The sequence below is a fragment of the Aquarana catesbeiana genome, linkage group LG11 (genome assembly GCF_042186555.1).
Source record: "Aquarana catesbeiana isolate 2022-GZ linkage group LG11, ASM4218655v1, whole genome shotgun sequence".
Classification (NCBI taxonomy): domain Eukaryota; kingdom Metazoa; phylum Chordata; class Amphibia; order Anura; family Ranidae; genus Aquarana; species Aquarana catesbeiana.
Genome location: NC_133334.1, coordinates 117,603,413 through 117,616,558, shown reverse-complemented (window position 1 = coordinate 117,616,558; position 13,146 = coordinate 117,603,413). Strand labels below are relative to the sequence as shown.

The 13,146-nt window shown below is 43.0% G+C and overlaps 1 protein-coding gene across 6 annotated transcripts in view; it reads left to right on the top strand.

Moving 5' to 3' along the window:
* CHRM1 (cholinergic receptor muscarinic 1) overlaps positions 1-13,146 on the top strand; it is a 459,583-nt gene that overhangs the window by 433,129 nt on the left and 13,308 nt on the right. The window contains exon 1 of one of the 6 annotated variants that reach the window (XM_073604945.1): positions 8,622-8,780. The exons of the other annotated variants lie outside the window; for them this stretch is intronic. The gene's annotated coding sequence lies outside the window, so the exon portion shown is untranslated. Of the gene's footprint in view, positions 1-8,621; positions 8,781-13,146 lie in introns of those variants that run through there. 6 annotated transcript variants of the gene reach the window in all.

The window sequence follows — 13,146 nt, the reverse complement described above, 5'->3', positions numbered from 1 at the left end:
AAGTGAAGCTGACTTCCATCATCCAATCAATGGCGAGCAAAAATGCTGTTTTTTTATTTGTAAAGCGCTGCGTAAACTGTTGGCGCTATATAAATCCTGTATAATAATAATAATTTGCCTTGCATGTGATTGGGTATTCATTGTGACATTTCCCCACATTTACTAAGCTCTAGGGAAACTTCCCTTGCAAACTGAATACCTGATTTGCCTTCAGTAAATCAACTCCACTGTGCTTATAAAGGAGGATTTGGGTCAATGAATATTTTTAAATTATTCTGAGATTTATATAAATAGAGAGAGGGCAACAGACATAGTAGACACTCAAAGGACTTTCACAAATGAAAAAAAGGGCATTATATTAGCTTTCTCTGATTCTGCACAATCTTAACTTGTTGCCACCCATGTAACACATATGGGGAGTGGCAAAAGAATGGGGTTTAACATCCATATGCTGCACATATGCGTGACCAGTGTTTCTGTGCTGAGAATGCAGTTACTGCACGCTCCCAGCACAGAGACCGAGCTGTCAAAAACAGCTTTCGGCCCTCACTAGGGATCAGTAACCAGCAGAACCGGCTCCCAGTCATGTGATCACTGTGACAGTCAATCACAGTGGTCACATGATCACCAATCCTTCCTGTCCCCCGTGCATACAAACACTATTAACCCCCCTAGCGGTATTCCCGAGTCTGGCTCAGGGTGGATTTTCAGTACCAAAAGCAGTAACCCCGAGCCAGACTCGGGATTGCATCGCAGGATCCATGTAGAGGTTACTTACCTTGTCCCCTGGATCCTGCGATGTCTCCCCGCTGTGATCGCTCGATTCACAGTGCCGAGCTCCGTTCCCTGCGAGCGATGCGACGCACAGGGACAGATTTCTGCCTGGAAACTGGAGATAGATTGTCCATAGCAACCAACACCATCCCTTTACATCAAAAATGGTTTTAGACTAGCTAGAAAACAGCGATAATAAATTAGAATCACTCGCAGAATTGAGCGATAGTGATTTGTGGGAAAATCCGTCATCAAACACTGAAAAGTAATGACAGTGACAATTCTGCAACTGAGCAAATTTCAGTGTTTTTGATTTGATTACATTATTTAATTTTTTTTTATTATTATATTATTATTTGGTACAATTATTTATAGTTATTTATTATATTATAATTTATGATTTTGTTTTTCAAACTTTATCATACCCGGGATGTCTACTAGACTCTGGTTTGGACAGATTTAAGTGAATTATTCCTAAGAATTACAGGTCTACAATATAAAACGCCAAATTTCCATGCAAAATAATTGTACCGCTTTCAGCACATAAAATCTGAAATAATCATACCGCCAGGGAGGTTAAAAGGGGCTGGGTTGGAAGGGGTCAAAGGAAAGTTGTACTAACAGAAATATGGAAGTTGTCAGTAATGGCCTTCTGAAATGGTAGCTGGCCCTAGAATGTATACTTTTTGAGTCACATGTATGTGGCTAGTAAAATCATTCTAGTCAGAATACTATCCTGCATACTTGCTCTGGGTCAGTGATTTAGGAAGTACCAAAGTCATTGGATTAACAGGCACAGGCAACTAGCATTTTTTTTTTTTACTTTATAACAAACTTTTTATTTGCAAGATTGTACAAAAAACATAGAAAGCATTGGTACACATGTTTAACCACATATACGAGGTGTTCTGTATACAAAGAGCATGATACACTTATATTTTTATCATATAGTTAGTTCTTTAGGTTCTGGCATAATCCGTATACTTCCATACTCATACTTAGTAAGTATCAGGATAAGCACAGTTTATGTGCATGTTGTAGACTCTTGTAACCATCTATCCCATACTCTGTTATATTTATTTGGACAACCTCTGTTAATATAAAGGAATTTTTTATATGGAAGGGTTGTGTTAATGTCTCTTTTCCAGTCCACCAAGTGAGGGGGTTCAGATCTCATCCACTGTCTGGCAATAATTTTCCTAGCCGAAAATAAAGTTTCATGTAGGAATATTAATGTGAATTTATCTAGTACATCTGGAAAAATCCCTAGGAGGCATTGCTTTGGGTCAAGGGTTAATGGAGACCCCATGTCGTCGTGTAAGAAGGTAACTATTTGTTTCCAGTAATCTTGTATCTTATGACAGGACCATATAAGGTGAAAGAATGTGCCTGTTTCAGTTCCACACATTGGGCATGTGGTGGGTTGACTTCTTTTATATCTAGCTACCCTAAGAGGAGTGAGGTATGCGCGGTGAAGTATAAAGATCTGGGACAGTCTGTCTGAAAGTTTGGGTGAAACCAACTTGCATGTTTCCAGAGCCTCCTCCCATTCTTCATCCTCCATCCTTCCAACCTCCCTCTCCCATCTTGGTTTTAACGCGTAAGCTAATTTTGCAGAGGTAGGGGCGGATAACATGTTGTAAAAACAGGAGATTAATTTTTTTGAGTCTGTATCCTTGACTATGGCTATAATAGAGTTAGGAGTGGGCTGTGGAAGACCTTGTGCAAACTGCGTATGAATCGCATGACGGATCTGGAGATAACAAAAAAACATTTGATTCGGGATCTGGAACTCCATCTTAAGTGTCTCAAACGTTTTAAAAGTTCCATTCGTGAGTAGATGATGTAAATAGTATATGCCCTTGGCTGCCCATAAATCGGAGTTCTGGATTCCATTAAGTTCCTGCAACTTGTTATTATGCCAAAGTGGTGTATAGTGATGATGGTGATGGTGTCTCTAGTTTGGAAGAAGCTAATTCCCATATGCGTCTATAATGATACAGCAAAGAGTGTCTATAATCTTTTGACTGTGTATTCCCTACACCCACTGCTATCCCATTTATTGGGTCCCCAGTATGTTGGGCCCAACGGGGGCTTAGTAGGATGAGAAAGCGTTCCTTGTCAGTTTTGTCAATATGAAATAGTTGGGATAGTTGTGACACAATATAATAATGGTTAAAATCAGGTAGTGCTGTTCCACCCATATCCGTTGGGTTTTTAAGTGTTTGCCATGAGAGTTTGTGTCTAGATTTCCCCCATATAAATGGTTTGAGTAGTGCTTCTAATAGTTTAAAATACTTAAGGGGTAGGTATACTGGAGTATGCCATAAGACGTACAGTACCTTAGGCAGTAGTACCATCTTTATTAAGTTGACCCGGCCCCATATTCCCAGGGGGAGGCGGGACCAGACCTGGATCTTAGATTTAATTAGGGAGAATAATGGTTCAATATTCAAAGAAATATATTCTACTGGATTCTTGGATATTTTAACGCCGAGGTATTTTATTATATCCACCCTTTGAAGAGGTAAATTAGACTGTGATTCTGTAGGTGGGAAACTATCGATTGGTAATATCTGTGACTTTCCCCAATTAATCCTCAAGCCCGAGAATTTCCCAAATTGTTCAATTACGTTAAGAGCTGTGTGTAGAGAGAGGCCAGGGTCTGCTAGATAGAGGAGAGTGTCATCTGCATAAAGGCTAATTTTCTCGGTGAGGGATCCGAATGTTAAACCTATTATCTCCTGGTTAGTACGGATGGACACGGCGAGGGGTTCTGATGCCAGAGCATATAGCAAAGGCGAGAGCGGGCATCCCTGTCTCGTACCTCTGCTTAGGCTAAATTCCTGAGAGGGGCATCCATTGGCCACCACTCGAGCAGTTGGTTGCTGGTATAACAGTTGCACCCATCTAATAAACTTGGGCCCAAATCTGTATCCCTCCATGCATTTCCAGAGATAACTCCATTCAACCGAATCAAATGCCTTGGCTGTGTCTAATGTTATTATTACCCTTGTGCCTACATTATCATGTTTGGCCTGGAGATTGATAAATAGCTTCCTTAAATTAAAGGAGGTGTTACGGCCCGGCATAAACCCTGACTGGTCCACATGTATAAGGGATAATATTACTTGGTTTAGACGCTTGGAGAGTACTTTGGCCAATATTTTAACATCTACTTGGAGTAAAGATATGGGGCGGTACGACTCAGGGTATCCTAGGTCTTTCCCTGGTTTCGGTATAAGTACTATCGTGGCCTCTCTCATGGATGCAGGTAGTGTTAAGGTTTCGAACATAGTGTTATACAGAGTCAGCAGTTTGGGTGTAAGTATCTCAGAATAGTGTGCATAAAATTCAATGGGCAATCCGTCAGACCCCGGGGACTTGGACTTGGCAAAGTCTGCAATAGCAATATTTATTTCCTCTATCGTGAGAGGTGCCTCAAGAAGTTCAATTTGACTCTCCGTGAGTTGTGGAAGTATGGTGTTGCTCAAAAACTGATCCATTATCGTCGTATCCTCCGAGACTGTTGATGTATAAAGTTCTGTAAAAAAATCTCTAAACTTGGATGACACGACAACAGGATCCGTGATCGGCTGTCTATCTCTATCGTGAAGCGTAATTACAATTGGGGGTTTGTCTTCACTATGAACAAGATATGCAAGCAATTTACCTGCTTTTTCTCCATGTTCAAACCACCGCTGTCTACTGAAGAATAATTTCTGCTTGGCTTTTTCATATTGCATCTGAGACACCACTCTTGTCTGTAGTTTAAGAGTATTAGCATTTGTTATGGATGGGTCAGCTATATATGCTTGTTCTGAAGAGGATAATTCTATGATTGCTTTATCTAGGGCTTCCGCGGAGTTTGTTTTATTTGATTAATGCGTGAGGTCAGGATCGCGCGGGCATGCAACTTAAACGTGTCCCACACTACTGGCGCGGGAGCAGAGTGTTCATTGTCAGTAAAAAACCGAGTCCATTCTACTTCAAGCATATCATCTTCTGGCAGCAAGGACAACCAGAATGGGTTCAAGCGCCAGGCCCGCTTCTGCTTAGCAAGGGACACGCCAAGGGTAATAGAGTAAAAGCTATGATCAGACAACAGTCTAGGTCCAAAGGACACTGTCAATAATCTAGGTAAAAGTTGTTTAGATATCAGAATGAAATCTATTCGGGACATCGAACTATGCGTGGAAGAGAAACATGAATAGGCATTAGTGTGCGGAAATTTATTTCTCCACGTGTCAATTAGATGAATGGATGAGGTTATTTTATGTAGTTTAGTGTCATTTGTATTCATTGCAGCTACTGTCAGTGGGCGAAGTCTGTCTAGAGTATCGTTCATTGTAGAATTAAAATCCCCCATCCATACTGCTTGCACCGTGGGGAATCTTGCCATGAAGGAGACACCCTCCAGTATTATAGTAATAGAGAACGGAGGGGGGACATAGAACGCTAAGATTAGGAAGGGTTCTCCGTATATTTTAGCAGATATGAAGACATATCTGCCCTGAGGGTCTGTGCATATCTCTCCTGGTTCAAAGTGTATGGATTTTGCAATTAAAATAGATACACCTCTGGAATGGGATGTAAACGTCGAGTGAAATGCCCATCCTACCCATGGGCGGCGCAGGGCCATCTGTAGCTTTCCATCTATATGGGTTTCCACCAGTGCTATTATATCAGCTCTCTGTTTCTTAAGGAATGTGAGGGTTGCCGACCTCTTAAGCGGTTCACGCAGGCCCCTCACATTCCAAGTGAGAAATTTTATAGATGCCATATGTTGTTCTCACCAATTAATTTCAGTGTTAAGATGTGTATCCTGAGTCTCACCAGTACCTCTATACAAAAATTATGCATTAATTTGTACCGTACTACAAAAAACAGTAGTAAAATCAAATTCTCAATATTATTCAAAAATCTATATTGATTCAAAAAGTGTGTACATAGAACTTCTTGCATTTTGAAAAGTAACTTAAACATTTTCCCTCCCCTCCCCCTCCCAGCCCTGCACTGACCCCAACCTGTGCGGGCATACTTCCCAAACAGAACTGAAATTGAAATCCGGGAAAAAACAGTCAGCTGCATCCGAAATAAAAGAAGAAAAAACCGGGGTAGCCGTTGGGTTTTAGAACCCAGGGTAAACAAATCCCACAAAATCATGTATAAAGAAAATAATTGCGTGTAGTCTCTGGGATGGATAATTGTGTATAATTGTAGTTGGACGGCTTCATTCCAGACTCGGTGACTGATCTCCCTAAAAATGCGTGGGGCAAAGTCACGCTGCACCTTACATGTGTTCTGTAGGACTATTACTGACCCGAGGCTCCAGTCGTCAAAATAATAAGTGATAGTGTATAGTTTCCCCTGAGGTATTTAGGGCAAAGTCCCTCATGTTGTAAGAAAAGAGGCCTGTGATCTCTTGCTGCAGTGCACGGCCATGTACTTTATATGTTGAGTTATTCATTCTCTTTCCCGTTGTCTCGGCGCTCTAGCCAGGCGATGGTATCTTCAGGGGTTTCAAAGAAAACGGCTCGGCCATTGTCCTCCACCCGAAGGCGTGCGGGGAATAACATTGAATATTTCAGATTTTTGATGCGCAGGCGCCTCTTGGCTTCGGTAAAGTTTTGTCTCCGCTTCTGTACTTCAGTGGAAAAATCAGGGAAGATGGCTACCTTGACGTTGCCAATGGGTATATTACCTTTCAACCTTGCCATGCGCAGCGTTGTGTCGCGGTCTTTATAATTTAGTAATTTGGCGATAAATGTACGGGGCGGGGCACCTTGTGGCGGCGGCCTAGCGGGCATACGATGCGCTCTTTCGACAGCAAACGTGGGCGAAAAGGCCTCCCTGCCATATGTTGTAATTAGTAATTGTTCCAGGAAGGTGGTGGGGTCTTTTCCCTCTGTCCCCTCCGGCAGGCCAATGAAGCGAAGGTTGCATCTGCGAAGCCTGTTCTCCATGTCATCTTGCTTTGCTAGAAGTTGGTTGATCTGGTATTGCATGCGTTCAGAGGTAGTCTGTAATGGTGGGATTGCATCCTCCACCTCTCCTAGTCTGGTCTCAGATGTCTTGACTCGCTCCTTAAGCTTATGCAGGTCTTGTCGGACCAGGGAGACATCTACCTTCACCTCCTCAATTTTGGTCGTGAGGGCAGCCTGTAGTGCAGAGATGGCTTCCAACACTCTATTCGTGTCCGCGCCAGCCACCTCCCTCCCCCCCGACACAGTCCCGCCGGCAACTAGCATTTTTAAAAGGAAAGTTCAACAATGGCAGCCCATGTGTTTTTTCACTTTGTTTTTTCAACTTTTTTTAAAGTGTGTCAAGTACTGGCACTTTATTAATGTCACTGCACTGCAGTACAGTGCATGGCGCTGCTGGGCAGTGACATGCAGTGCCAGCACATGCTGCATTTTTCTGCACTGCAATGCACTGCACATAACACCAGCGTTGTGGTATAAACAGGGCACTACAGGGCTACTACAGAGATAGCAGCAGCTTTCTGGGTCCAGTGTCAAGTGGCTTCCCTTTCTGAATGGTAATCACAGGGGGTCTATTTCTCATCACTGCCACCATACAGAGAAAGCCTTGCATTTTTTACAGGACACAAGGCATTCTCTGATTGGACAAGGTAGAGAAGTGGGTGGGGACCAATTAGAAAACGCCTTGCATGCTATGAAAAAAATTCAAGGCTTTCTCTAAATGGTGACAGTGCTGAGCAAGTGCCCCCCTGTGGTTACCATACAGAGGAGCAGCCACTCAGCACTGGACCTTCATTCATAACTGAATTTACATCTGTATTTACGATGTCTCAGTCTATGAATGGAAGGAGCCGCTGTCTCCTGTCCATTAATTTTCAGTGCAGCTGAGGCTGCAGAGAAAGGGACTGGGGAATCTGGGCCCTCAGTTCCTTTCTCTGTCTCAAAGGGGAGATGTCAGGGGTTTGTTCAGACTCCTGATATCTCACCAAAGCCCCCCCCCCCAACAGAGCTGATTAAAAAAAATGAATAATAATGATAAAATTGGAATAAATATTTAAAAGGTAAAATTGTAAAAATAGAATAAAAATAAACCTGACACCGTCTACTCCCCCCCCTCCAAAAAAAAAGCATTGTAAAACAAAAAATATATAAAATGTAAAAAATAATAAAAATAAAAGTGTAAAATAAATTAAATAAAAAAACTACTGACAGAGTCCACTGTCACATGACATTAAAAAAAGTATTGGTAATCAGTATTGGCGAGTACTTGAAAAAAGGTATCAGTACTTGTACTCGGTCCTAAAAAAGGGGTTTCTGTGCAACTCTAGTCACAGCTGTACCAATGTAACTATGCTAAAAAAATCACACAGAAACTTTAGCTTTAAATGACAGAGTGTTATAGTTAAAACTACATGCATATGAAATAACGTAAACTACAGCTATGAAAGGCAAGATTAATTTACAAGGCATAACTTGTGTATTAACTAGCCAAACTCAGGGACATTAGGGACAGTAAAGGTTAATGGAATGTCTCCAGGACTTTGGCATAATAAAGGTTAAGCGATGCAACGCTCTATAGATTTCAGTGTTGTAGTTACTAGCTGTTTGCGTGCCTGTCCTGTGTACACCTGTCTCCTATCGCTGTTTGCCCCAAGATCACCTGTTTACCTACACTGGTAAAAGGGGGAGGGGAGTAGAGAGAGTAAACCAGAACTCCACAGAGCCAGAACACTTCGTAACCTCTTGTTTGCCTAGGAGACCTGGGAATATAATACACTATTCACCTTAACTAGCTTATTTCTGAGGAGAAGTTGTTTGATTAATGTTCTTAGAACAATAAAAGGAAGCTGATATCTACCATTCTGACGCGAAATTTTGACCTTATGCATAGCAGCAGAAAGTTTTGACATAATGAGTATGCCTTGGAAGTCATTATACATTGCTACTCACTTTCCAGGGAAGAACGAAGCAGAAATATGCACTCATCGATGGCTGCTACGTTGAAAATTTGTCGGCAGATTGGTACAGTATTTGAGGGCAAGAAAGAATGATGAAAGTTTCAGAGAGGCTCTATTGTAGTCCTGGAATTGAAATGTATTTTTATGTAACACTTTCCCAGTATGCTCTTATTTTGGCAGAACAGTCTAGATCAGGGGTAGGCAACCTTTGAGAGAGGGAGGTGTACCTGAACAACATGAAAGAGATCAAAGATCACTGAGGTTCGGTGGCATTTTTTAAAAGAAATTAACTTGCAAGGCCTAACTAAATAGTGAGGAAAACATAGAAAAATATAATAAAACAAATGTCACTGTAAAAATACAAACTTAGCCTACCTTAAAAGTGGATGGTGACAGTCAGTAGGGCAGTGGATGGTGTCAGGCAGTAGAGCAGTGGACAGTGTCAGTAGAGCAGTAGACAGTGTCAGTAGGGCAGTGGACAGTGTCAGTAGGGCAGTGGACAGTGTCAGTAGGGCAGTGGACAGTGTCAGTAGGGCAATGGACAGTGTCAGTAGGGCAATGGACGATGTCAGTAGGGCAATGGACGATGTCAGTAGGGCAGTGGACGATGTCAGTAGGGCAGTGGATGATGTTAGTTTTTATTTTTTACAATTCTATTTTTTATTATTTTTTACAATATTTTTAGGAGCCCTGTTGGTTGTTGTCCTTGCTGAAAGGAGAGCACACAGAGGGCCGGGAAGCGGAAAAAAAAGGGGAACAAGGACAGGAGGGGCAGTGGGGGAGGCATTTCCTGGAACTAATCCCCTGGATTTTCCTCCTGCAGCAGCTGAATGTTGGTGGGAGGGAGAGGAGGAGAAGCTGGCTTCCAGGAGGAAAATAAAGGGGATCATCGGAAGGCAAGTATTTTAAAAATCTGAATTCCCAGCAAGTTGCTTTTACCGCTCACCCCCCTACCTTGGCGCCCTAAGGCGGATGCTTAAGCAGACTTATGCTGGGAGCCAGCATAAGGCTGCTTAGGCAACCACCTTAGGGCACCAGGGTAGGGGGGATGTTATAATCCAAATCCCCAGCCACTTGCTGGGAATTCAGATTTTTTAAATACCTGTCTATGGGAGGGAAGAGGGGGCGGAGCACACTGCTAAGAGGGGGGAATGGGGGTGAGAGGTTACTGCTATGGGGAAAAGGGGGGCAGAGGACACTACTGTGGGGGGTTGATGTGCAGGGTGGTAGAGGACACTGCTATGGGGTGCTCCTGCCAATTGCAGTGTCCTCTGCCCCCTTCACATCACCTCCGCCCACAGTAGTGTCCTCTTCCCCCCATAGCATTGTCCTCTACCACCCAGCACATCTCCCCCCCCAACACACACAGTAGGGTCCTCTGCCCCCCCTCTTTCCCCCATAGTAATGTCCTCTGCCCCCCCTTCCCTCCCATAGCAGTGTCCCATAGCAGTGTCCTCTGCTTACTTAACATTACCCTGTGTACACAGAGGAGAGAGTGGAAGGCAGCACAGCTCTGGATGGGAGGTGGGAGCGGGAGCTTCCAGAATGACCTTTCATATTAACAAGTTGACAATTGGTTGTTTAGAACCGCCCTGTGTTCTAGCAACCAATCACCTGCAGGTAACTTGAAAAGTTAATTTGGCCAGCTCCTCCTCTCGCCCTCCCTCCTGAGCTATGCTGCCTCCCACTCTCCACTGTGCATTGATGACAACAGAGGAGGCATGGTGGAGGAGTCTGATGGGGGGGAGGCCAGCACCTAGAAGGCAGGGACCTGTTTATGGTCTACCTGTCACCTGCCCATTGTCAATAGGTAGACCAAAATTGATGAGTTGGTGGCCCCCGGTCATGATTTTTGGAACCCTTAAAGTGAACCTAGCTGGACTATGGGCACTTAATTCAAGTATTTACAAATCTTACAAATTAGCAAATAAGCTTTAAAAACAACTTTTCACTGACCTCTGACCCTACATAGATCAGTGAGTGCTTGCTTTAAAACTGAATTCCAAGATTTCAGCCACTTTGTAAAAAGTGAAGGCACACTATGAGTTAAGTCCAAGTAAGTGCATGCCACCTCCTGGGCTTGTCTCTATTATTTAGATCTGGCATGTTTATGGCTCCCCTGGAAGATACACTGTGAGCTGTGAGAAGAGAGAAGCACACAGAGCAGCTCTCGCCCCCAACCCTCCCCACTGCTGCCCATTCACGGAAGTCTTTGTATTTTGTGAATGAGTTCACATAATACAAAGAATTCTGTAATTGGGCAGGGGGAGGAGAGGGACAGGTATAGCAGCTGCAGTGACTCTACTGTTGAAGATGTCAGAAACCAGAGGGTTCTGCATCAGGCTTCCAAAGCTACAGCATTAGCTGTCTTCTGGGAGTGCAATAAGCCTGTCAGATGTAAATAATAGAGATAAGTCCAGGAGGTGTCATGCACCCCATTGGACTTATTTCATAGTGTGCCTTCACTTTTTACAAAGGAGCTGAATTCCTGGAGTTTAGCTTTAATATGTAAGCACTTGAATGTCCATATCTGGCCACAAGTTCCCTAATCCCTCGTTCACACTGAACATGGCTTTGAAATTATGCAAATTCATCTGAACTAGCACAATTTCAAAGCCGCATTTCAGTCTGACTTCAGGGGCGACTTGAAAGACACCTGTGCAGGTTAATGCACATACGTCTATTGAAATCGCTCCTGAAGTTGCCAAAAGTAGTGCAGGAACTACATTTGGAAATCGGTGCGGTGCCACAAAGTCAGCGATGATTGGGACACTCTTATTGCCGGTAATAGGCCCAAAATTACATGTCAAATCATGCCGATGTGAATGGGGCCTGAATTATAACTAATGGCAAAATGTTTTTTGTTTTGTTTTTTTGACACAGTGGATAGGGATCAGAACACCTGTCAGTTTTTTGCTTTCTGTACCCTCACCCTCTTGTTTTGTTCTGTTTACCATTATCAGGGCCGTCTTTAAGGCAGGGCAAAAGGGGCAGCTGCCCTGGGCCCTGTCATTGTTGTGGGGCCCAAAGCAACTGCCTCATACTTGCCAACTATCCCAGTTTAAATTCCCTTGTCCCTTGAAGTTTTAGTCCTGTGCTGTGTCCTGATATCTCAGTGTGAAGTGCTGGTACTAATGCTGCCCAGCTCTGCCCTATTGTTGTGTACAGATGACTCACCTGCAGACCCTGTGTTTACATGTATATAACCAGAATTCATATGTAAATAGCGGTGGTACTCCTAAGTAAATAGCTGCAGCCGGCAGCATTGATATGTAAATAAAGGTGGCATTCATATGTATATCGTGCCCCCCTGCAGTGAGGAGATGATGTGCTGTAACCTCTAGCAACAAATAAGTGAGCAGTATTACTGTACAGCAATCTCTAGCAACCAATTAACAAGCAGAAATCATTTGCTGTAACCTCTAGCAACTAATCAGTGAGCCACAATGTGTGCTGGAACCTCTAGCAACCAGTCAGTAAGCAGTAATGATATGCTGTATCCACTGGCAACCAATCGCTATTGCTGCCTGATCTGATACAGTAAACTGATTTTAAGTCTAGCTGCTATTTATTGTTTGCCTCAGAGCAGATGGAGAGTGTAATTGCATGGGGGGGGGCCTAGAAATTTTTTGCCCAGGTTCCAATTAATATTAAAGATGGCCCTGACAATTTCATCAAGAGTGAAAGTGAAAGAAAGTCCCACATCTTGGGCTGTCCCCAGAACAATATTAGAGGAGCAATTTTCCAATGGGGACACTAGTTCTAGTGACCCTGGTGACAACCAAGAATTCCCTGATTTTGGAGGGATTTCTTCTCACTTCCTGTTTTGGCTATTAGAGAGGAAGTGAATGGAAGCTCCCCAAAGGAACGCAGATGGCAAAAACTGTGGTTCTCACCCTCCCTTAAGCTATCCAAAATGAAAAAAAAAAACAACAGAATATTGTCTTAGTTTATTTGAAGAGAACCAGACAATTTTCCAGGGATCTCTGGGCCAGGTACATCAAATCGGTGAATTTTGGGCTACTTGAATCCCTTTTTATCATTTCTTTAATGCCTCAGTGTTTTAACAGTTTAGATTTAATATTTCCAGTTGATAAGGGCTACACTGTTTTAGATGATTTTGCAGCTGATTTCCACAGGCTGCAATATTTTCTATAATGTTTTTCTGTCATGAAAGCCTAACTCCCCCTTTCACCTCCTATAGTGATTTTCCAGAATTGGGCTTCAAGTAGCTGTGTCCCATAGTAAATAAAATGTCATTCACTGAAGGCTTATTTCCATTCAGTTCAGCTTACTGTGATTTAAGTTTAACATGCCCTAGGCCCGCAGCAGGTGTATGTGATGTGAGGTTAAAGTCTGTTATTTCCACAGTAAGCTAATAAGAGGGAAAACAGCCCCATTATGTGATTACAGACTTTAATAGTGTCCTC